A 25295-nucleotide genomic window follows, 5' to 3' on the forward strand; every position below is an offset into this window, starting at 1 on the left:
CGCCTACTACCGGCTATTTATAGCAGGCTTTGCACACATCGCCTCTCCACTCACCCGCCTTACAAAGCAAGACATTACATGTGTATGGGGTGAAGAGCAAGAAGCTTCGTTCAACGAGCTGCGACAGCGTCTACAAACTCCACCTGTCCTCGCTCACTTCGACGAGGATGTACCAACAGCCATCCATAAAGACGCCAGCAACGTGGGCCTAGGGGCTGTTCTTGTCCAATGCCCAAATGGTATGGAGAGAGTGGTCACCTACGCTAGCAGAACGTTGACACGTGCCGAGTTCAACTACTCAACAACGGAGAAGGAGTGTCTGGCCGTCGTTTGGGCAGTTGCGAAGTTCCGCCCGTACTTATATGGCCGCGCCTTCCAAGTCGTAAGCGACCATCACTCTCTTTGTTGGTTGACCAACATAAAAGACCCATCCGGACGTTTAGCACGATGGAGCTTACGGCTCCAACCACATGGCCGTGGTTTACAAGTCCGGAAGGCAACATTTAGACGCCGACTGTTTGTCAAGGTCACCGATTGAATCACCAGCTATAAAGGATGATGATTTCCCAGGTTTTTTAGGAGTTGTTGATGCAGCTATTATTTCTCGGCAACAACAAGATGATCGGGAGCTCAACTCGCTTATAGAATTCTTGAACGGGCGAGCCGCCAATGCACCAAGAGTGTTTTCGAAGAACTTATCGTCATCCTGTCTGTACAAAAAGAACTTTTCATCAACAGGTAGAAGCTATGTGCTGGTAGTTCCTGGAGCTCTCCGCAGCGAAATTTGACAAGCCTGCCATGACGAAGCCACTGCGGGCCACCTTGGTTTCACAGGAGCACTGACACGCATCAAAGAAAAATATTACTGGCCAAGAATCGCAGCAGAGGTTAAAAATTACGTCCGAACATGCATTGACTGTCAGCGGCGCAAGGTACCACCTGTCAAACCTGCTGGGCTATTACATCCTGTGCCCGTGCTAGAAACGCCGTTTTCTCAAATCGGAATGCATCTGCTGGGCCCATTCCCAACATCGGACAGCGGCAACAAATGGGTTATAGTGACGACGCACTACCTCACCCGATACGCGGAGACCAAGGCAATCGCGAGTGGCACTGCAGCTGAAGCGGCCCAGTTCTTCATTGAGAACATTGTCCTGAGACATGGTGCTCCAGCTGTCGTCATAACAGACAAAGGCACCGCGTTTACAGCCGAGCTTTTGCGCACTGTACTTACGCCCAGTGGCACAGCGCATAGAAAGACGACTGCTTACCACCCACAAACGAATGGGCTTACAGAACGACTTAACAGGACAATCACTGATATGCTTCGCATGTACGTCGACGTGGAACACAAGCATTGGGACCGAATATTGTCGTACATCACATTCGCGTATAATACGGCGCGCCAGGAAACAACAAAAATGACGCCGTTCGCGCTAATTCATGGCAGAGAAGTTACGACAATGCCTGACGCCATTCTGCCTTACGATTGCAATGATTCAGAGACAGACGCAGCAGACTTCACTGAGTGCGGCGAGGAAGCAAGGCAGCTTGCCCGCGTCAGAATAATGAACCAGCACCAACTTGACACCCAACGGTACGACCTTCGCCATTGATTCGTCATTTATCAACCAGGAGATGGAGTCTGGGTTTGGTTTCCTGTACGACGAAAAGGCCTCTCAGAGAAACTCCTACGCCGATAGTTCGGACCCTACAAGGTTTTGCGCCGTCTTAGTGACATGACGTACGAAGTCGTGCCCGACGCCTCCTCCTGTTCGAAACGTCACCAGCATCTGCCTGAGACAGTGCACGTGGTCCGCATGAAACTATACCACTCTCAGTGATGTAAACACCCGCTGGCTGCATCTCTACCTGTTGAGCATCGGGACGACGCTCATTCTGGCGGGAGGGTAATGCCGCGTGCATAGCTGCATTTAGCGGCGAGATAGCAACGACAACGAAGAACGCGGTTTTGCTCGAGAGGCGCAGCGCAGGCGAGTGAAGAAGACGACAATCTTAGCGGCCTTCTCTGAGAGCGTCTCTACAAGTTCCACTGTCCGTGTTTTTAAATAAACCCCCTGTAATTTATAACCCGCGACAATATTGAATAATCTGTAATAGACGCAGTGAGTCCTGATACTCAGTTTCATTGGCTTTTCTCTTCCCTTTCACTGCCTGAAGCAACGAGCACTCGCTTATCGCTCCGGTGAGATGTGTGGAAAACGACTGATAAACCTTAGGAAGGCTGATAAATGTTAAGACATATGGAAGTTGTTTATTTTCTCCACTGAAAGGACGTACGAATCGCCAACACGTCACCAACTACAAGGTGGAGACATGATGTGTAGTTAAGCACAGGAAGAACTACGTGCCATGAGAGCAAGGCGTAGTATACAACATACCACTGTCCTGTGGGTCTTCGTACACAAAAATGATAGGACGCTGCGTGAACGATAAAGCAAATTAACATTCAAACAATCCTCAGACATGCGCTACAACAGGCCCCCTCTCAGCCAATTGTCCGACTTCTGTGTGCCACGCACTTTTTGACACCACAGTAGTGATTGCCAAAAACAGGCATATGGACGCTCGTGTAAGCACAAAAGCTTTCACGATAATTATATGAAGCGCATATTAGTGCTCAGTAAGCTGCGCTGTCACGGAAAGAATTTGGCTAGTTTTACCACTAATGGCCAGCACTTTTTTAATTTTGTTTACCTTTTCCAACCTTTGTCTACCAGTTTACATCTCGGGATTTCCGCACCTAAATATTCTGAAGAAAGTTTCAATAAAACGCCACTTGTTAGTGAGCTGTGTCTTCGTCTTTCTATAATTTTTCTGTGCCGCTAAATATTGCTGCAACCACTCGACATTTGAGATGACGAAAGACATTAGGTGCAAAAAAACTTTAACAGTTAATTCCCTTACCTTCCACTTCATCGGATCCACTTTGTCTTCCTGAATTGATAAAAAAAACGACGCCCACAGTAATAAACATAACAATATTTAAACAGCCTGTCTAAACAAGGCAAGTTTAACTCACGTTAACACAAAATTTTCACAAAGCAATGACGCCGGGTAACTGTCTTGTTTGTGCTTCTTAAATATTCTCAGTCGTTTTCATACAATGTGGACCAGGTGGCCAACGAGGCCCTACTTCATAAGTTTTCACTTAATTAAGAGGCATTATTTTCGAGGTATTTGTTGAAGCTCAAAGGACTTTGTCAAGCTAGAGATGACTCCCACTTGGCCTTTCTAGTGCTTCTCGGTGAGAGAATTAACCGAGCTCAAGTTAAAGAGAGCACAAAGTCCAGCGTCGGTTATGGCTAAACCCAGAGGAACACTGCCGCTGAAATACTACGAACTTGTAAATATTTGGCCTGTGACAGTCACTGCACGTTACAACCACCTTGATTTACCGACTCTCTCAGAATCCCCAACAATAGCGTCTGCAGCAAAGATCTTTCCTTTTTACATGATGACGACGTCATTACATAAGTGCACATTATAACACAGCAAACAGCCTAAATTGTCTTGATCTAGGACACACGGTTATGGGATGTATATCAGATGCAAATAAATCATATAATGTTTTTGGAACGTGAAACACTCCAGGTTGTTTGATGCAACTTACATTGAAGCATGGTTGGCACCATAACGTCCCTTGTGCCAGTAGTTTCGGTTTTATGCTTTTCTTCGCAAACTCACTATCCTTGTTCTTCAGTGCTACCACGAATATGCCATACATTATGCTACCATGGATAGACAATCTATTGTAGCATAATGACTCACGCACTTCTTTTCTACTGTTTTCAAAGATCTGGATTGATGGAGTGCACAGGCTTGTTTAAGTAAGAGCAGAACACTAAGAAGCGGAGGTGGGTACACATTGCCTACTTTGGCACGGAAGTCAGGCACTTTTGTTATTGTGGATGAAAACAGCAGCGACGGTGATGTCATCTTTCAGTACATCCTCCAGTTCACGAGTGACTGCCTCTTCACGTGTATGTGCCTAAAGTTGCGCGTATGAGTGTTTATACGCGTGTCCGTGAGGTTAATTTACAGAACGTGCCAAATCACCCCGCAAATTTATCTGCAATCAAGTCACAAATACTAATGTGACCAAGGTCAAGTACTTTTTCCTTTTGAAATAACTTAGTTTTGTGGACAAACAGGTATGGAAGTTTTCTACTTACTTTGCCTTTCGTTGGAGCTGCTGTCCGTAGCTGTAAAATACAATATTTGTAGTACACGATCGATATTGAACAAAATTCCTCTAGAAAATTTCTACTTACACTTGCTCTTCCTTTCATTGGAGCTACCGCTCTTTCCTGAAAGAAACAGAGACAAGTAATTCGCGTTACATATCAAAACATTGGTAACGTATGCTTCTGAATACTAACGCTTCGTTATGTGTAATGTTTCGTTGGTAAACTGTGAGGGGCGTGATGATAAGGGCACGTTCTTATCCAATGACGCCTTCAACCGCTGTTAGTGGAATATTCTCTGTTCGGTATGCATATTCCACTGTTTGAGGTCTACCAAGTAGTACATCACAGGTAGAAAACCTAGCGCTTTTCAGTGCCTACAGGCGTCGTCAAACAGAAAATTGTCCATCGGCGTCGACGGAGTCATCACGAGTCATGAAAAAAAAACAATGTGACACATCTTTGTGATACAGGAATTGTCAGAACACAGGAAGGAGAAATGTGTCTTCGGGTAAGTAGTTGAATTTATATTACACATCGATATATAATTGGTGTTTGGTGGCTACAGCGCTCTTAGACGTTGACGCAACCATGTTGACGCCGGGTGGCACTTGTGCTCTATCACGACAAGCAACTACTCGCGACTGGGATAGATTTTCTGAAGACACTGTATTACATACACCAAAGCATCGCGGAAACCGCACATGAACCCTATGCACTCTGAAACCACGGAAGCAGAACTGATCGCATTTGGACTAAATCGTTTTGTGAACTCACGATCCGCAACAGCGAAAGATGTATTATTTACGGGTTGCGACCATTTCGTTTGATGAGCTTTTCATGTGACATCGTGTTGGCTAGCAGTGGCTGGCTGCTGAGTCATTTCGGCAAAGGTGTAATATTTTCTGACTGGCTTCAGTTAATCAATCATGAGTATATTTCCAGCTTTACGAACTTACTGATCTCGTCATTAAAATGCTTAGGAGGCATATTTTGGCATGTTCGAATTACATTCAAGTACGCTGTTTTCGAGAACGTACTAATTCCGTGCTCGCTCTTTTTTTTTCGTTGATAGAGACAACCCGTGAAATGGAAAAAAAAATAACACATGACTAGATTGCAGTGCGCGGCCGGGAGCAGCGTCCTGAAACATGATCACTGTAAGGTACCAAAATGAAGACTACACGCTATTCAGGTTTTGGTGAAATTCTAGCTATATATCCTGTAAACCAAAAAAAGAAGGTCAGGTTTTCTAAAGTGACCTAATTAAGAGTGTAAAATCCCACCATATACGAATGGGAGGGTAGTCACGTGTTGTTATTTTTTTATTTCACTGCTCATCTTATCAGCTGGACGAAACCAGTGTGTTCCTGAAAATAGCATAGTTGGACGTCGTTTCAACATTCCTACATAAGTCTCGTGCTTACTTCATTTAATAATGAGTAGCTGTCTAGTTTATAACATCATTAGTGCACACCAACTACACCTAATTACTGGAGAAATGGCAGTTGCTACTGCAGTATATTGCTAACAAAACTATGGACTATCTCCCCGAAGGAAATCCTGATGGGATACGAAGCAGAAGCGCTGCGCACGTCGTTGACCAAGTTGAAACGGGCGTCGACGAGGGTGCTGGAAGAACGATTTGACGTGAAACTCAGTGTAGCGTTTACTCGCGAGAGTTTGTTTGAAACGCAAGGAGACGGGAGGTGGGACGCGTTGAAGACACTTGCCTTCAGCTTCCTTGGCTCGCGTCTCGTCTGTGTTAACCGCGCTCCGTCTGTATTGTGGAACGTGATCGCGAGTTCTCGATTCGCACCTCGTTGGAGTCGCTGGTCTTCCAGTGCCGGCGCTTGCGTTCGCTTTCTCTGGCTCGTGCCTCGTCGGTGTTGACGTCGCCATTCGTGAATGTTATCGGCTCCTCTAACCCTCGCAATACCGGCGACAGCCAGGAAAGATACTCGCAGACTAGCAGGTTGCATGCCGCGACAGCGTTCCACCTGTCGGCGCGATCGCGGCGCGCTCTCCACATTCTCGAGGCGCGCGCAGCGCGCGCACGACTCGCAGCTTCTTCTCGCCGATAGATGGAGAGAGGTGGCAAGAGAATGTGCCCTCGTGAGGAGGGGCTCGAGCGTTTTGAGTGGTGGAGAGGGTGAAAAGAGAGCTGACACGCGGCGAGCGCGCGGCAGGTGAGGGAGAAAGAAGTTACCGCGACCTACTAGGAGCGCGTGAGGAAATTGGCACTGCTCCAACACCTGCGGCGAGGGAAGCGGTGCGGACAGAGAGACAGCATTACACAGTTTATTCAAATAGCTGCTTCACATCTATTATGCCTTCGGCATGTGTCGGATAACAACGTTCCTCTTTGTGTAAATTTCGCTGCGTTAACTGTGTCTGGCAGTAACTAGGGTGACGATGCGCTCAACTTCGGAAACGCGAGAGGCAGAGTTCTGAGCTTAAGCCACGAACACGCGAATTTTTTCTATAATGTAGTTCTATTCTGTAGTGAAGTTCCATGTAGTTGTATTCTGTAGTGAAGTTCTATTATGTAGTGAAGCTTTGTCACACGTAAGGAACTTCGTAATAGTATCAGACTTTTACATAGCTCGTTTTTATTAACAAAGGCAAAATCGCGAGCACGGACTAGACATGGTCGTGCAATTTGCGATCAAACGTAATGGTGGGTCATGATGCAGATGTTCCTCGTAATTATTTTCATGTCTTAAGCCCGCTGAGCTGGCACATGCCTAAACCACGCGACGCACCATTGTTCTTAACATGATCACCAAATTAACCTGTGACTGTGCATTCTTGCCCCTAGCTAGCATCGCATGTGCGTTGATGAGTGCGTGGTTTCCTTAACAGCGTCTTGAATTAGGCTTTAAACAAGTGGTATGGAAATTTTTCAGGAAGGGTGACTACGGTGCTGCAAACACGAATATTGGTATTATCTACCTATCAATATACTTGTGTCGCATATTTATATTTTCAGCTAACGCGGAACGCTGCTTAATATCACAGAGAGAATTTGCAATATTTGCGAGAATAGGAGCGTTGGCTTACGTTCGTCCGCCATGGCCACCCACCACCGCGCGCAAACTTCGTTTTCATCATCATCGTTTAAGCTCACCTAGCGGGAACCCTTTGTACATTAGGTCTCTATGGGAGCTTTCAGATGTAGAATTTTCTGGCACACAGCAGACAAATGTCGCGTATGCCATGCGACAAATGATTTGCTTTTCTGGCAAAATGGTAACCAAAGTAAATGTAGCGACATCCATCAAATCATCCGTCTAGTCAAGCATTTGTACTAAAACAAGAAGATTACGCAACAGATGTGCGTCGATGGTCGAGCTTTTTATTTATTTATTTCGACATACTGCCAATCCCATCAGGGATTTTAGCAGGAAGGGCGTGAACATAAAAATTCGAATACGTACACAATAAAGACATACATCGCGATAAAGTACAGAATGAAACTAACAGAATCGGATCATTTAACAATTTCAGATCAAAGAAGGCATAAAACATTAGTGTAAAGAAAAGTTGTCAGAAGAAAATAAATGCAGCGACTTGGTTGACACATTGGTTGACATATTGGCATTTGCATCAAGAAACACAACAAGAAATTACAGCAATAAGAAACTACCCTACAATATGGCGAAGTATTTCAAGGAAGGGCAAATTTATACACACTGAAAAACAGAAACATGTTCAAGAATCAACAGGGCGATTTCTCTTCACCTGGATTCAGTATTAAAGATTGCTTAAAGAAAAAAGAAAAAATATGATGACATGATACTTCGCTCGTACATTGTTCACACGAACACCCATATTAAAATCAACCAGGTGATTCCGTTTGCATAATACAAAGTTCATTTTCGACAAGGGTTAGAAATTTTGCTAATTCGGTAGTGCTGGAGATACTCGGATCCAGTTTATTCCATTCATTAGTGGCTAACGGAAAGAATGAGTACCTAAAGCAGTTTGTGTCTCATTGGGTGTTTTTGGCGTGTTTTTCTAGTTTGATCAAACGTAAGATAGGCGGATACATCAATGTTTAAATGACCATGTATTAATTCATGTATGAATTTTGCACGTGCTAACCTTGTTCTATTCATTAGAGTAAGTAATCCAGCTTTTTTCATTAGTTTAGTCGGAGAATCTGTATGTCTGTACTTGTTGTAGATGAACCTCATAGCTTTCCTTTGTATTCCTTCCAGTTTAGTGATTTGCTGTTTTGTGAATGGTGACCAAATAATATTACCGTATTCCAGTAATGATCGCACAAGGGAAGTGTATGCAAGCAGTTTTAGAGAAGGCGGGGCCTGGCGAAGCCGGTATCTGAGTGTAAACAAGCGGCGTAGTGCAGCTGAAGTAACGTAACTTATGTGTGCATCCCATCTTAGATCTTCAGTTATAATAATTCCAAGATATTTATGCTGACTTACTCTAGTTATGGGAATGTCATTAATGGTGTAAAGAAAATTTGACCTAGTTTTTTTTTCGACTTACTGATAAAATTGTACACTTGTTTGCATTAAGTGACATCTGCCATTTACGGCACCAGCAGGAAACATCTTGTAAAGCACTATTTAAAGCTACATGGTCCTCCGTTGAGTTTATTTCTCGATATAGCACGCAGTCATCCGCGAATAATTTAATAAGAGTCATGATCTTCAATCACTAATAATGAGCAATAACGATTTTATCCATCTTCAATCATTATACGAAAGTCTACAAAATCACCCACTACGCTAGAATGGCTCAAAGCATTCTTAAGACAGTGAACAATAACAAAAGTGCGCTCCTTGCGCTCTCCTTTATGCGGTTTATCAACATCTCGCTAATGTATAGTAATGATTTCATTACGCAAGCAAGCGAATTCCCCTAATTATTTAGGCATTATTATAATGATACAATAAGCTGGAGAAGTGACATTGATGACTCCCCTCTCTAAGGCAACACGCGCCATGAGGTGGTTGAGAACGGGGTTAAGAAAAGATACGCTAATAACAATATATAGGCTGCATATGCGACCTATCCTGAAACTTTGATGTGTTTTGTATTCCGTCCGTGCAGCTTACACAATGAGACCCCTAGTACTGCTGGAAAACGAAGCGTTGCGATTGTGCCTGGGTCTCACAAGATTTGTTGCCAACAACGTGTTGTATTTCGAAGGTCAGTTCCTTAGTTTAAAATTCGTAGTTATTTCTATGAATGGCAGACTCTGCCCAGGCAGCACTGCGAAAAACGCTGCTACCAGCGCCCCCATCGCCGCGCGTGCCATAAATGGGTAGTGCACATATAGCACGTCCACGAGCGAGCGGGAATAGGCCCTCCTCATTCGTTGGTATTGAGGCGCGATTTCCTGAAAGTCAAGGACCTGGCAAGCTTCCTAATTCTTTCAATTCCACCTCGCTTCATAAAAGTAGCAAGCTCATGAAAACGAAATGCGGCCGTCATGCAAAAGATGTTTCATTTATTTCAGCGTGCTGCAACGGGCAATGTAATTGCAAGCGAGCATCGCGTGATATTGAGTTCGAGCCAACCACTCCGACGTGCGTTGTGTAATGCTTAAATGCGTTAAATATGGGCGTACACATGATGCAAAAGCGAGGAAGTGCATACACGAAGTAACCATGCTATCAGAGGTATACGAAGCTCGCTTCAGCCGGCACGAATGCACCATGGTCATGACCGTGGTGTTTTTCGCTTTGCAGTAGCATTCTCTATCAATTTCTCGCTTCCTGTGCATTGAACTGTTTTATTACACATTCTCAAATGCTCTCTTGACGGTCATCTCCCGTTTGTACATACTGCACATGGGGATACATGCGTGTCAACTTTCTAGATGTTAAACGAAAGGCTAAACCGGTGCCTCCGAGATAGCTCTGGTAATCGCGGAGACCAACGAAAAAAAAAGGAAAACCCTGATTGTGGTTGCGATCACTTTGCGTTTTACCTGTATATGAGGCTCGTGTCTACACTTCCTAGTTATATCCGAGACTTAGAGCCTTCAAATTGATTTGATTGGTTTTTGGGGGTTAATGTCCCAAAACAGCGATATGATTATGAGAGACGCCGAAGTGGAGGACTCCGGAAGTTTCGACCACCTGGGGTTCTGTGACGTGCACCCAAATCTGAGCACACGGGCCTACAACATTTCCGCCTCCATCGCAAATGCAGTAGCTACAGCCGGGATTTGATCCCGTGACCTGCGGTTCAGCAGCCGAGTACTTTAGCCACAAGACCACCGCGAGGGGGCAGAGCACTCAAAGTCCCACGTGCTTAAGGCTGTGTAGTGACGAAAAATTTCAGATTATCGGTGGTCGCGACGTGTGCGACGCTCATACCGCCGTGCGTCACTATTCTACTGTTGTACGTCACGCAACACGGTCAGAGGGTCTGTTAAGCTTCATAATTAAAGCAAGAGAAGAGACCTACACTATCACACTTAGGCGAACTGCTGTGGAAAACGCGAGTAATTTGCTTACTCAACACGTTCGCAACGGCCTGTATTTAGCGCTCTCGCCATTCTGCTTTGCGAAAGCTGCAGAAATCAGTAAAACCGAAGTTATTCACGTCCGTGGCAATTCCCAATGCTACAGTAACGCAGAATGGGGTCTTTGTTCATCATCAAATTACGCAACCACTAATCAAACATCAACCAATTGATTTTCAATTTTGATGTTTTGCTCTCTCGCTGCCTTCGGTTTGTTTCTTTTTTGTCATGCTTTCCTAACATCATCAGCTCCACTTGTTTCGTAGAACATGAGCATCAGCATACATAGGCCAGTGTTTCAGTGAGCTGTCGCGCATGCGGTAGTACTCTTTTATTTAGTGCATGATACAATGTTATAACTTGAGAACTGATAAACGGAGAGTTGTTTGCACTGTTTCGTTGAAATCAAAAGAGTAACACTTTGACTGTGCTTGCCCAAAGGGAGGGAGATGTATGATAACTTGAATAAAGTGTGCCGTGAGAAAATGTTTCTTTCCCATACCACCCTGTAGAAAAACGACCATCACAAGACAACGAGACGAAACGGTGACGCACAAATGCTTCGGCATGCAGGCGACGGGAAACATGATGCCGGCACCGGGCTCCGAGCTAGTGAGGCCGTGGGAGGGGACGCGTTTTCCTCCTCTTTTTTTTCTCCGCGCTCACGCGTGCTGTAGCTGAACGGTTCTGCGTAAATTGATGCCCGCTCCTGGCGCCAGGCTGGCGCGACAGTAACAGCGGCTCTACTTTTTGCTTCTTCTTGCGCCTGCTCTTACCGGCTGTAGGCGTTACAAACCGCGCCACGCGGCTGTCGCCGGTATTTTTTATTGCTGCAGGCTCCCTAAAGACAGGATTTTAGTCAATAAGCAGGAACGCGCCGCCCATATGCCGTTCGTTATTCGACACCTGACTGAGAGTGTACTCAAAACTGCGTCCACAGGTAGCGCTACGTGTCCGCAAAACTCCACAGTCTGACGTCTATCAGGAACACGAGATTGTTGGACTTGATGATAGTTATAGCGCGAGAACAGAACGACGACAAATAGTCAAGAATCGTGTCCTTCTTGTCTCTTTGTCGTCGTCCAGCTCTCGCGCTATATGTCGTCATGTCATACCAACTAGCCCAAACTTCCACACTCCCATGCTTTGGCCACTTGCTGAGCAATCATTTTTATTCATTTGCAGTTTTATCTCACTAACAATTTTTCTCATTATTTTAGTTTCGCTACCTAAATATAATTCAACGCAGTTCTTGGCAAATTTCCTTTGTATGTGAGCGCCATCCATCTGAGGTCATCATAATCATCATCATTATTATCATCAAAAGTCTCGAAAGACGTTTCATCCCTCATTGCGATGGGATGGCTAAGTCTGACTGCCACATCGTGGGCTCTCTGCACGGCACGTTACTTCTGGCGCAGCGCCACTCGGAAGTAAATCGCGTTCATTGAGAAAGATTATTGATGTTTCAATAGGCTCTTTTATGGCACAAAGTAGAAGAACGAGATCATGAGATGTCATTAGGAAGGTGGGAGAGAAGCAACATACATTTAGCTTCAACTGGCATCGCCACTAAAGAGCTGACACTTTCAGACAAGCGAACCGTGAACACAAAGACTGTTTAAGGTTAGAAACAAAGTTGTTTGCGAGTGGTAATGGCATTAAGGAAAGTAAACGAAACATTATCAATGAATAACTATTTCAGAATCTGGTAAAAGTCAGCAAAGAACTTATTTTAGTCTCTACGATAACTTTCGCAATAGCACCGTGAAAATTCCAGCGGCTGCACTGCATAGTAGAGGCGCGCAAATTAAGTGGCTCTGTTGGAACGACTACAATGGTTACGCAGCTCGGCTGCGGGCTCGAGGTCGCGGATCAGACACTGACCGCGGCGGTCGCATTACGACGAAAGCGAAACGCAACAAGTCCAAGTTATACGCACTATGAGCACACGTAGAGATTTCTGGAGCCCTCAGCTATACGGAGGACCACATATTATTATCTATATTTCGGCACGTAAAATTTCTATGAAGTCATTTCCCGTGTTTCCGAGATGTTACTCCTAGTATTCCTCTCTTTCAATCTTTTAATGCTGACATGATAGAAACAAAGTGACCAACCTATAAAAATAAATTTTGAAACAGCATTTCCTACTCTGTTGCTGCTTATGCTAATTGTTTAATTTTTTCTTTTGATTGCTCTTGACTTGACGCTCTTTTTGCCAGAAATGTATGTTATTCGAGCGCCGAACACTTATTTCGTAAATCTGAAAATTAAGCAGTGGTAACGTAAAAATCAAGTAGAATGTCGAGAGTGGTCTCTGAAGGCCAGTTCTGACAATGAAGATAAAGACGAAGTTTGCGCGTGGAGGTGGTCGGTCATGGCGGAGGAACGTAAGTCAGCGGTTTCTTCTTATTTTTTGCAGCTCCTGTTTTTTATTTTAATGATATGAATCCTCGCCTTACGTAGTGACAAAGGTCAAGCTTTCCCTGAATGATAATAATGGATAGGTAGATCGTCTCCTCCATAGCGGCTTAGTTTGCTCTAGAGATTACCATATACACTCACTGATAGTGCCAGCACTGACATGTGCAATAAGTTACTGCCTACTTCATCCGACTGTGTGAAAGCCAGGTACTGTAATAAGCAAGAAAAACTTGATGCACTACGCCACGTCGAAGGCCACGTCACTAATGCCACGTCAAAGGCAAAGGCCATGTCAATAATGTCAAAGGCAACGTCTTAAAATCCTCGTTGCCAATGCAAGCGTAGGCATGAAATAAGGAATGGAAAATTTAGAACGGGCTGCGTTTGAGCCATCATCAGTTAGTTTACGGTTTCATTAGTTTTTTTTTCTTTTGCTGTTCAATGTAGTTCTTCGAAAATCCGTGCCACTGCTTAGTATGAACCCGACGGGTGATGAACATTTACCAGCTCGCAAACGGTCAATTGTGTCCCGCACGCATGGCATGCGAGACACAATTGACCTGGGTATGTCAGCCCTTGAGAGACCTTTGTAAGTGTAAAATGCAGAAAGACATTGGCTTTTCAATGCTTGATCTGTAATGCGCCACATGCTGTTTTCATAGAAGACAATGGGCCTAGAAGCAGTTTTTTAGTGCAGAGGGCCAATCGACGACGGTCTGCGCTGTCTTCACAGGCAACATCACGTCACTTTTTTCGCGAAAAAGATAGCACAGGTGCAGAAGTGGGGCACGAATGTTCTTTCATGAAACGGTGCTTTTGTGCCGAGTTTTGAAATTCTCCAAAGGTGCACAATATACCGAGACTTCTTTGCAAGAGTTCGAGCCGGTTTACAAGCCCGTCGACGCAATATATGTGGCACAATTAACGTTGAGCGCAACTCATAACGCGAAAGAAGAAAGAGTAAATACAGAATGGGGCACACGTCTCTATCCCCTTTTCTCCTGCTTTGAGTCCTTCAGGGTGCCGGGCTGACTGTCGTATGGCGTGACTGAAACCTGTCGTCATCACTTGGTGTCACGAAGGCAAAACTACATACACCATAGCGAGCTGAAAAATATCAACGCGCGCACACGCCCCAAACAAGCCTTCTTCGGGTTCTTCGAGCGCCTTGTTGATGTTAAGTGCGGACGTTAATATGATTAAAGGGCAGCACGACAACACAAACCACGCATAAGCCTTGTCTAAGGAAGCAAGCAGTGAATAGAAGAGAGAGAAATAAATTGAAAAAAAAATCGAGGAATCGAAGTCAGTGTAAATGAAGTGGATAAACACAAAATAAATATAGAATAGAGAAAACAAAATGGATACAATGAAACGAGGAGGGGTGTGCAGCTCAACCCTTCCATAGGCTTGGTACAAGCCACCTTTTTTTTTTTCATCCCCTGTCTCACATGCGCTGTAAATGTGTCCTTAAATGATACACGAACTCGCTCAATTTTACACACTATTCACATCCCAGGATACCACGTTGGCGCTAATCATAACCACGCTTTTAATATTGCTAGTGAATGTGTGGATACCGTTATATGTAGCGCTTATTTGAAATGTTCATTACTGACTGATCACCAACAGCACTTTTGCTAAGTGGTTTTTGTTTCGTTTTTCTTTATAAAAAGAACCGGCCCAGCAGTCTATTCCCCAAGTTTCCTTGATGTGATATTTGTAAATGTCCTATGAACACTTCATCGTTAAGAGTGTACAGAGTGCTATAGACGTACAAATTATAGTTCAGAAAGTGGGTGATAGGTGAAATCAGAGCTACAGGAATTCGAACCTTGAGTAATTCTTAATTCAATCCAGGAAGAAGAGTACTCATGCCGGATGACGCGCCTAGTAAGTGTGTTTCTATGTATACCTTATTTGTTTCCTGAAAACGTGACCATAGTGCACAACTTCTAATATCGGTGAAAAAAAAAACAATCTGATGTATCCTATTGTACGACCTGTGCAGGCAGAGACTATAGGATAAAGTCAAGAAAAAAAATTGAAAGCCACCAATTCGTGGCGTCATTGAATCCATTATATGTGGACTCTCTCATCCCTGTGCCTTTTAAAGCTCAATGTTATCAGAATGCCGAAATTTTCATTTTAAGAATTATGTTACTTTAATCCTCTCTGGGGCACTCTTTCGTTTTATCGCAGCCGTGTTCTAGGCCATTCGACGTGTTCATCAGTATCTTAAATTGAAAGCTTTATTAGGGTATCTAAAAATTTCAATAATAAATGCTTTCCAACTATAAACGATTGAAAAAGACATTCCCTATATATTTTCTACGCATGCTATATCAATTTTTAGGAATGTGGAATGCGTACCTAAGAGTAATTTTTCACTCAATGCAGAAACAGTGCGCGTGTTGGATGAAGCGCCCAGTAAGTATATTTCGTAAATTCCATAATATTTATTTTCTGAAGCGTGACCATAAGGGACAGTTTTGTAACATTGGTAGAAAGAGAAGTAGCCCTTTCAACAATGTCTTCTTGCTTGATATTAGTAGGCATATTATAAGAGGATCGCGAAGAGAAAAAGAACACACACTGGCAGATCCCTCCCACGTTGAATTCATTGGATGTGATTTCCCCTATCTTCGAGCCCCTCAATGCTCCATAAGTCAGAATGCCAAACATTTAACTTGAAGAACCATGATGCCTTCTTTTTCACTGAGATTTCCTTTTGCTATACAGAGCCGTATCTTAGGCCACTCATTGCAGCCATTTATTTATTAAAATTCCCGCCCTAGTGTGTTTCCTAAATATTGAAATGCTGCCTTCAAACGTTAAATCGTTGCGACACGCTGCCGGCTCCCCTATTATATGATCAACGCATGCTATATCAAAGTTTCTATTTTTTTTTATTCGAATCGCTTAACTTAGACTGATTCTTCACGCAATGAAGAAACAGTACGCGTACTAGATGAAGCGCCAAGTAAGTGTGTTGTCTCTGTTTTACAATATTCAGGTGTTACTTGATATGGAACATAACGAAACGAGTAGAAGGATACAGTACTAAGTTACACATATTTCCGACAGTCAGGCTCCTGTTTGCTTGCGCACATAAACTCTACGTCAAGCTGCTTTCAATAATAGTAGTAGGCTTAAATAAACATAAATACGTGATACGTGAGAAGCAGCGTATGTCCACCACCGTTGGTCATTTGGATAGTGCATTGATCATCTTACCTTTACACTACTTTCTTTCTGAGTCGCATGTTCCCAGCACTTGACTAACCACCCATAATGCTAAGGTGTTGTATGACGTGATAACGCCTGAAATTGAACATTTGTCACTTAAGTAACTCGTACAGATTGGTACTGCTGCATGTTGTACCAGAGAATTGGCGGAGAACAAGCAATTTACCTAACTATTGCAACCCTTGTTCATGTACTGAAAGCATCCTAAAACTCAACTACATGCATAAGGCACTGTAAAAAAGAGAAATGAGCAGCTCCAGTTTTGTAGCAACTCACAGACGTTTCTTGTAAACCTGCAGGTGCAATTGTGTGCCGTTACGTTTACACATAAATTAGATAGGTCAGGCCTCGCTGAAATTTTAGCGGGAGGGCTAGATATAACATTTATATTATTGTTACAACTTTTCTGGACTTATACATAAAAGGTTAGGTGTACCATATTTCAGAAAGCGCTACTGTATATAGAACGACAATTACAGATTAAAATAGGTACAATATAGCAGCAATGAAACTAAACACATATATAGCAGATTGCATACAATTTCGCTCGTACTCGCAAGTTGAAGAATCACCTGTGAACTTGTGTTCAGTTCTGTGGACATGTGCGTGCACATATCGTCTTGTTACTGCTGCTTATGGCTCTGCGAGAGATCCTAAAGCCACCTGAGGGGCAAACGTAGCTTTGATCACTTTATCCTCCGAAATTCTCATTCTATATTATTATGTGAATGGCGGAGTATGAAGGCTAAGCTCGACCTCTTTGAAGAGGAATTATTTACATTTATGTAACAATTCCATGGTAATGTTACCGGATTTCTAAACTCTGAAGAAAACTTGTGGGGTGCAAATTGTTGGGCAATCTTATGACAAAAAATTTGTTAAGTAATATGTGTGTAAATGTCACTTATACAATGTACTATTTGCCACTTACTGTTGTTTTTATTTCCCAAATTGCTTGCCCTAGTCTTGTACCTTTCAATATTAGAAGAAGCTTTCGTAATACATTTTTTCCACATGTTATCCTGTTCCTGTTTTTTTTTTTGCACTTGGGAAGCATAAGTGTGAGAGTAACTTTTCTTACAATTCAGAAAAAGAAAGCATTTCCAATGAAGCGGAAGGTAAGTGTACTGCTTACGTTCCATGTCATTTGAGTGTTATCACAGCTAGTTATAAATTCAACGGAACGAGTAAGGATGAAGCATACAGCCCTAAATTGCACCGTCATTATTTCAAGAAATACAGTGTGATGAAAGGGTTCGAGCTGACTTTATTCACGCACTCCACGATCATTCCATCCGTCCGCTCAGTGCTGACCATCATGGCAGGCTTAATTGCTTGACCTAGCGTGAACTAAAATGTTCTAGATTGGTTAGTAGAACGCCCAAGTAATACAGTTTATAACTTTGTATCCAATATGTCTAACAATTCATTTATTTACTGAAAATGCCCACGAATAAAACTTAAAACACGTCGTGCTCGTTATCCCACTTATGCGTGCCGTAATTCAAATGCCCCCTACCGTTCCGCAACAAACTGCTAAACAATTTGACCAAGTTGGCTGCAGCTGAATGTGCTAGAGGAGAGCGATGATGATTGAAGCTATGCTCTGATGCACCAACTGCTTGCAGTTGCGCAAGTGATAACAGCTGCGTCTACTTCGATGCTGCCATGAAACTTGACGAGGGAAGTATACCGTTTCTTTGGCTGGTAAAGTGAAAATTTCGAGACATCTGCTACACGCTATTTTTATTGGAGAAGTTTAACATGCCCGCCCGACACAAACTTCACATTTCGTGACAAATGGTACGAAGCACTGTACTTGGGCTTTTCGTTTTTCTATATGCATATACTGTGTACGTTATGCTCGAAACGTACGGTATAATACGTATCATTGTTCCTTACAGAAAATGACAGCAGCTCCGACGAAAACCAGAGTAAGAAACTCTATGTCGTTTGATGGCGGCCGGAATAGTCAGCTGCCTTCGAGCACTTTGGCCCGTTCGTAAAACTTACGCCGCACGGGGTAACGTTTACCTTACACAATTGTGTCAAACTTTCGCACAATCTGATAGGCATGAAAGGCAATAAATCATGCTGTACAGAGACAAATTTTCAATATTGACATGAATCTGCTCAGTTCAAACACTGCATATTGACTTATGGAAGGCAATAAATCATGCTGTACACAGACATATTTTCAATATTCCCATGAATCTGTTCAGTTCAAACACTGCATATTGACTTCGTCATCTGATGCAAACGCACTGAAAGAACTAGAACCCGCGAAACTTTCATCCGACGCTGTTTACCGCGAAAGTGTTTTATTTACTGACATGCTTTGGCCGCAAAATAAAACACACACAAAGTAAAGAAACACTCAACGACAAGCACAAGCTGATTGTGCTTGTCATTGAGTGTTTCTTTACTTTGTGTGTGTTATTTTGCTGTCAAAGCATGTCAGTAACAACTAGGCTAACAATCAGTAAAGTGTTTTATGTCGTGGTCCAGCACGGCTCCGTGACGCATTTCCGTTACGAATATAACGTTGTAAAATATTTAACAACTGATTGCTAAGAAAAAAAAGAAAAGGAAAAGTTACGGAGCGGGGCATCAAATCGGTGGCCCCGTGCTCTTCAGAGCGCGGCGCTAACCACTACACCACACAGCGGCCCTTCTCCAACATGTCAACGGTGAGCCATTTATATACACCATATTCCGCTGGCGGTCCTCCGAGCTCGGATACTTCAGCGCATTTCAGTAATCATAAGCGAGCTGTCACGAAGGGTGCGCGTTGGGTGCGCGCGCTTGAAAGGTTGTGCCGGCCGCGTCACCACGCGCGTCGCTGTCCCCGCGCCTCCACATGGCGTGATCAGAGTTTGTATAGATGTTCTCAAGCGTGGAGGCTCACTCCCACGCGCGCTTATCTCTGGGCACGGGTGCTTTTTACCTCTTGTGCTTTCGCCGCAAGTTTGCTTTGCAGTTAGAGTAGTTAAAGAGGGCGTGACCGTTAATGCACTCGCTGTCGCGGTCGCGTTAACGGAAGGAGCCAGCTGCTCACATGCGAAGTAACAATTGTAACAGTTCTTTGTTCTCACTCATCCTGCGTATGATCAATTCGTGCGTGCTTTCTGCTTGGCATGTGCGCTGCTCATTTCTAGCTGCTTGCTGTTCTTTGCGTGGCATTGCGATTCCTTACTGAAGCATTCATTCCTTCGCCCTTGTGGCGAAACAATGCACAATGGTAAACGACCTCAGAGAGGACAAGTTTCAGTTTCTTGTTATACCAATTCCTAAAGAGAGGGATCAACCACGTTTTTGTTGCAACATTTGACGAAGCAAAACACGGCAAACGAACACTGAACAATCTACTTCGTGAGTGAAACAACTGAAGCATAGGCTTCAATTTCCTTGAAATCACTGACACCGCAACACCAGTGAGCCATATGTTGCAATTGCTAAAGTATGGGGACAATAACGTGGTACTGTGTACAAAAAAGGATATATTGTGAAGCGAAAGCAATTGACACAGATAAATAATATTGTGGTGTTAGGGACGAAAAAAAAGTGGTCACCCTAAGCCATCGTGACCAGACGTGGCGCCTACTAACACGGGCAAGTTTGCATCCACAGAAATACCCATGAATTGGACGAGAAGCCAACATTAGCTGTAGCTCAATTGGCAGAATATTGTGTGCGTTATCTGATGGTTGCAGGTTTGACTCCCACCGGAAACAAGGTGTCTTTTCGTGCACTTTACTTTCTTCGAATTCATGTAAGGATTACCTTCATAGATGAAACACTACAATTACGTACCTTACACGGATTTCGATTTAGTGTTTGTGGGTTTTTATTAGGTTGTATAAAAACGAGCTTGTCCTTGAAGTTTTGTTTGTTCTCTTACACCTGAGAGAGTGGCATAAGCGAAAGCCAACCACGGACAACTCGCGCGGTGTAGGTAGTGCACCTATTTTTAGTACTGCTACTAGTGTAACAGTAAGGCAAAAATTCGATGATATGTGGGGTTTAACGTCCCAAAACCCCCTTATGATTATGAGAGACGCCATAGTGGAGAGCTCCGAAAATTTTTAACCACCTGGGGTTCTTTCACGTGCACCCAAATCTGGGAAACGGGCCTACATCATTTCCGCCTCCATCATAAAAGCAGCCGCTACCGCCAGGATTCGGTTCCGCGAACTGTGGGTAAGCATCCGAGTACCTAGCCACTAGGCCACCACGGAGGGGCAAGGCAAAACTAGGTAAAACAATTACAAACAATGAGTGTTGGAAAATAAAATGAGGAACTCTACGAAGACTAAACGCTACAGATGTCAGATTGAATATATGATCTTGTGCGTAAGACATCTAACTAAACGTAGGTAATGTGCATGTGCATTGGTCACATAACAGAGTATCAAAATTCAATGTAAGCAAAAATGAGCTACATATTATGCTTCTGTTAGCACCCTCTACTACTGTCGTACTGTTGGTGTAGATACATAGTCTGGTAACATCATCAATCTCCCCATTTCCTTCTGCAGAAAACTTGAGTGACTCTACAGATGGTGAAAGTGAGTAGCCAATTTAAACAAACATTTCATCTTGTCAATTTCTTCTGTACCACTACCACCGTAAGAACACGCCCACTTTGGTAGCTAAAACAATCAATCGTGACATTTTCAAAGTGGCCATGGTGTTCTTTTTTTTTGTTCTTCCTCAAATGACACAGGAGTGAGGAAGAAACGTCTTTGAACCTGAGCTCTTTTTTTACCTTTGCCTCTGAAATCACAGCAGATTTATGTCCAAAAAGATGCAAGTAACATAGAACCAAATAAAGTAGTCTTTTTTTCTTGTGTGTGAACGTGCATTAGGCATCAACTTCCAGTTGTATGAAACGCATAAGTAATAAAAAGTTAAAAGGTGATTTATACGCAACAAAATCATTCCTGGATGCAGGCCTGCAGTTCGTGCGCGCCATACTTCCGTTTTGAAGCCGACGCTCACAGAGTCTGCTTACTAAAGAGATAAGGCTTTGAATCTTTTCGCACTAGGACAAGTGGACCGATAGATCTCTACTTTTTGACCAGCGAGGAAGCGGCGATAAAACACAGAACTTGTTCTAGATATCTCCTTTGGTTCAATAAGCGACATTCTGTTTTTTTTTATTTTGGTGCGAAGCATTCCCTGTCAAACCAAAGGCACATTGGGCGTTTCTATACTTTCGTACGTATGCAGCCGCCTTTGTGTGATTGGTCTGATGATCGCATCTTTAAGTTGGTGTAGGCTAAAATTTGTATCAGAGGGTAAGAAGGTTTCATAATTATGACTGTTTGGTCACCCCATCTATAACATCAAAAGTCATCTCGCGTACACGGTTGATAAACCATATCTTTCAGACACATGTGACATGTACCCGTTTACTCCGGGCTACGCTAAGCAGGTATCCGCTACAGATTCACAGTCTGTGCCTGCCCTAGAATGATGAAAGCTGACCTTGGTTACTATAATAAGAAAGCGTTAAGAAAAACTGGCATCGGGAGCGTAGAGCCGACGATTGCGAAGGAACACGATCATGATCGCAGCAGGAGTCGAGCCCAAGCCTTCTGCGTGGCTCTCGGATATTTTGGCGCTGAGTCAAGCCAGTTCTTGAAACAACTCCGCAGAAAGATCCAACACAGGTGTAAAGTGAGCCTATATTTAATTGCAGGGACAATGCTCACTATTTAGTATCATTAAAAAGCAATAAGCATTACGAATGTATTTCTATATTGTCGCGACGTCAAGAGAGAGGTCGTACTCGAAGACGCTGAGAAAACAGCAGCGGGTCGGTCTTTTTGTTAACCGCGCGAGAGAGAGTTCCTCATCTTTCTCGTTGTTGCGTTCTGCATAAAAGCGTGCAGATGCGCGTATGCACTGTCACCTTCGTCTTTTTCACGGGACGCACGTGACATTTGCCTCCCTCCAAAAATGGCATCGTCCCGATGCGCAGCCAAGGCACACTACTCATAAAAACGCACGTATGCACCGGCACGCACAGGACAAACTAGAGTTAGCTGGACAAGTAGGGTTTCATCCGGATGACATGCACGATTTCGGGTGAGCAGTTTCGGCGACTGGAACTGCAATCGCAAATGGCATCGTCCCGATGCGCAGCCAAGGCACTCTACTTATAAAAACGCACATATGCACCGGAACGCACAGGACAAACGAGAGTTAGCTGGACAAGTAGGGTTTCATCCGGATGACATGCACGATTTTGGGTGAGCAGTTTCGGCGACTGGAACTGCAATCGCCGTCGGGAATAACTTCGTAGTTGATGTCGTTCAATCGTCGGGTGACTCGATATGGGCCAAAGTATCGTCGTAATAGCTTTTCTGAAAGTCCGCGTCGACGTATTGGGATCCAGACCCATACCATGTCGCCTGGTTTGTAGGTCACCAATTTATGTCGTAGGTTGTACCGTTTCGCATCTTTGTGTTGCTGGTGACAGATACGCACGCGGGCTAGCTGTCGGGCTTCTTCGGCGCGCTGACCAAATTCTTCGGCGTCAGCGTGAGTGTCGTCACACTCGTGCGGTAGCATAGCGTCCAACATTGTAGTGACTTCGCGCCCGTGTATTAAACTAAACGGCGTCATTCCGATAGTTTCCTGCCGGGCAGTATTATAGGCGAAGGTCACATAAGGCAAGATTTCGTCCCAGTTCTTGTGTTCTGTGTCGACATACATGCAGGGCATGTCTGCGAGGGTCTTATTAAGCCGCTCTGTTAGTCCGTTCGTTTGTGGGTGGTACGCCGTTGTTCTCCGGTGAGCTGTACCACTGAGCCTGAGAACCGACTCCAAAAGTTCTGCCACAAACGCAGTTCCTCTATCCGTGATGAGAGCTGTTGGAGCACCGTGCCGAAGGACGACGTTTTCCATGAAGAAATGAGCCGCTTCTGCTGCTGTGGCCCTCGGCATGGCTTTAGTTTCTGCGTAGCTAGACAAGTAGTCAGTGGCGACAATGATCCATCTGTTCCCTGTGGTAGAAGTTAGGAATGGGCCCAGGAAATTCATTCCGATTTGGGCGAATGGCTTTGCTGGTACTTGAACGGAATGTAATAAGCCTGCCGGCCTGCCGGGTGGTGCTTTGCGTCTTTGACAGTCGGCACATGTTTGGATGTGATGTTTCACAGCAGCAGGTAGGTTGGGCCAGTAGTAACTGTTTCGCAGAAGGGACAATGTTCGAGTGTAACCGAGATGACCAGAGGTGACTTCATCATGGCAGGCTCCTAGAATTTCTTTTCGCAGTGATGCAGGGACGACGAGCAGGTATGGGCTGCCGGAGAGAGAAAAGTTTTTTTTGTATAGGACGTCGTTCCTTAAACAAAAAGATGGCACTCCTCTCGCAAAAATTCGCGGCACGTCTTCCCGTCGTCCTTCTAAGAAATCGATAAGCGAAAGCAGGTCAGGGTCACTGCGCTGCTCTTGTGAGATAGTGGCCGCGTTGATGACTCCCAAGAATGCGGCGTCCATAGGCTCGTCATTAATAGCGGCAGGCTCGACGGGTGACCGCGAGAGACAGTCTGCGTCGGTGTGCTTCTTCCCTGATTTATAAATAATGGTCATATCAAACTCCTGAAGCCGAAGGCTCCAGCGTGCTAAATGGCCGGATGGGTCTTTCAAGTTAGTGAGCCAGCAAAGCGAGTGGTGATCACTGACGACCTTGAATGAGCGGCCGTACAGATACGGTCGAAATTTGAGAACCGCCCAAACCACGGCGAGGCGCTCTTTCTCGGTAGTCGAGTAGTTCTCTTCCGTGCGAGAGAGAGCTCTGCTGGCATAGGCTATCACTTTCTCGGAGTTATCTTGCCATTGTATCAGTACGGCGCCCAGGCCTACATTGCTTGCGTCGGTGTGAAGTGCTGTTGGCGCTTCCTGGTCAAAGTGCGCAAGAACCGGAGGTGTTTGGAGGCGTTGGCGTAATTCGTTGAACGCTGTTTGTTCCTTTTCGCTCCAAAAAAAGGGGACATCCTCTCGTGTGAGCCGCGCCAGAGGCGCCGCAATAGACAAAAAGTTGGCGATGAATCGTCGGTAATAAGCGCAGAGGCCTAAGAAGCGTCTCACTGCTCTTTTGTCATGCGGTGCGAAAAACTTTGCGACAGCGTCGATTTTGCCCGGGTCAGGTCGAACACCTTCGTGGCTGACCACGTGGCCTAAGAAGCAAAGTTCGTGGAAACCGAAATGGCACTTCTCTGGCTTTAAAGTCAGGCCAGCCGAACGTATAGCTTGCAGAACCGCGAATAATCGACTTAGGTGTTCCTCGAATGTAGCTGAGAAGACGACAACGTCGTCTAGATAAACCAAGCATGTCTGCCACTTAAGTCCTGATAACACAGTGTCCATTAAACGCTGAAAAGTGGCGGGCGCTGAGCACAGCCCGACTGGAAGCACTTTAAATTCATAAAGACCGTCGGGCGTCACGAAAGCAGTTTTCTCACGGTCTCTCTCGTCGACCTCTATTTGCCAATAGCCACTTCGCAGGTCCATCGATGAGAAATAGCGTGCATGCCGCAGCCAATAAAGAGAGTCATCTATACGTGGCAGTGGGTAGACGTCTTTCTTCGTTACTTGGTTTAACTTGCGGTAATTTATACAGAAACGCAAGCTGCCGTCTTTCTTTTTAACCAAAACCACGGGGGATGCCCAGGGACTCTTGGAAGGCTGTATTACGTCATCTTGGAGCATCTTCTGAACTTGCTTTTGAATCTCCTCACGTTCTTTCCGAGCCACACGGTATGGGTTTTGACGAATTGGTCTCGTATTTTCTTCATTGATGATTCGGTGCCGGGTCAGTGGTGTTTGCTTGACTTTCGACGTGCACGAAAAACAATTTTTGAACTGGTGTATCAGCTCTAGTAGGCGCTGTTTTT

The 25295-nt window shown here is 44.4% G+C and overlaps 2 protein-coding genes across 2 annotated transcripts in view; one reads left to right on the plus strand and one right to left on the minus strand.

The window, feature by feature from the left end:
• The window catches only part of LOC142765312 (uncharacterized), a 124490-nt gene extending 120264 nt beyond the window's left edge, over positions 1-4226 (minus strand). Inside the window, exons 1-2 of the mRNA XM_075866073.1 lie at positions 4197-4226; positions 2929-2958 (exon numbers count right to left, since the gene is read on the minus strand). The gene's annotated coding sequence lies outside the window, so the exon portion shown is untranslated. The remainder of the gene's footprint in view (positions 1-2928; positions 2959-4196) is intronic.
• LOC142765893 (uncharacterized) overlaps positions 1-25295 on the plus strand; it is an 87050-nt gene that overhangs the window by 3601 nt on the left and 58154 nt on the right. The window lies entirely within an intron of this gene.

Source organism: Rhipicephalus microplus, chromosome 6, assembly GCF_043290135.1.
Source record: "Rhipicephalus microplus isolate Deutch F79 chromosome 6, USDA_Rmic, whole genome shotgun sequence".
In the NCBI taxonomy this organism is placed as follows: domain Eukaryota; kingdom Metazoa; phylum Arthropoda; class Arachnida; order Ixodida; family Ixodidae; genus Rhipicephalus; species Rhipicephalus microplus.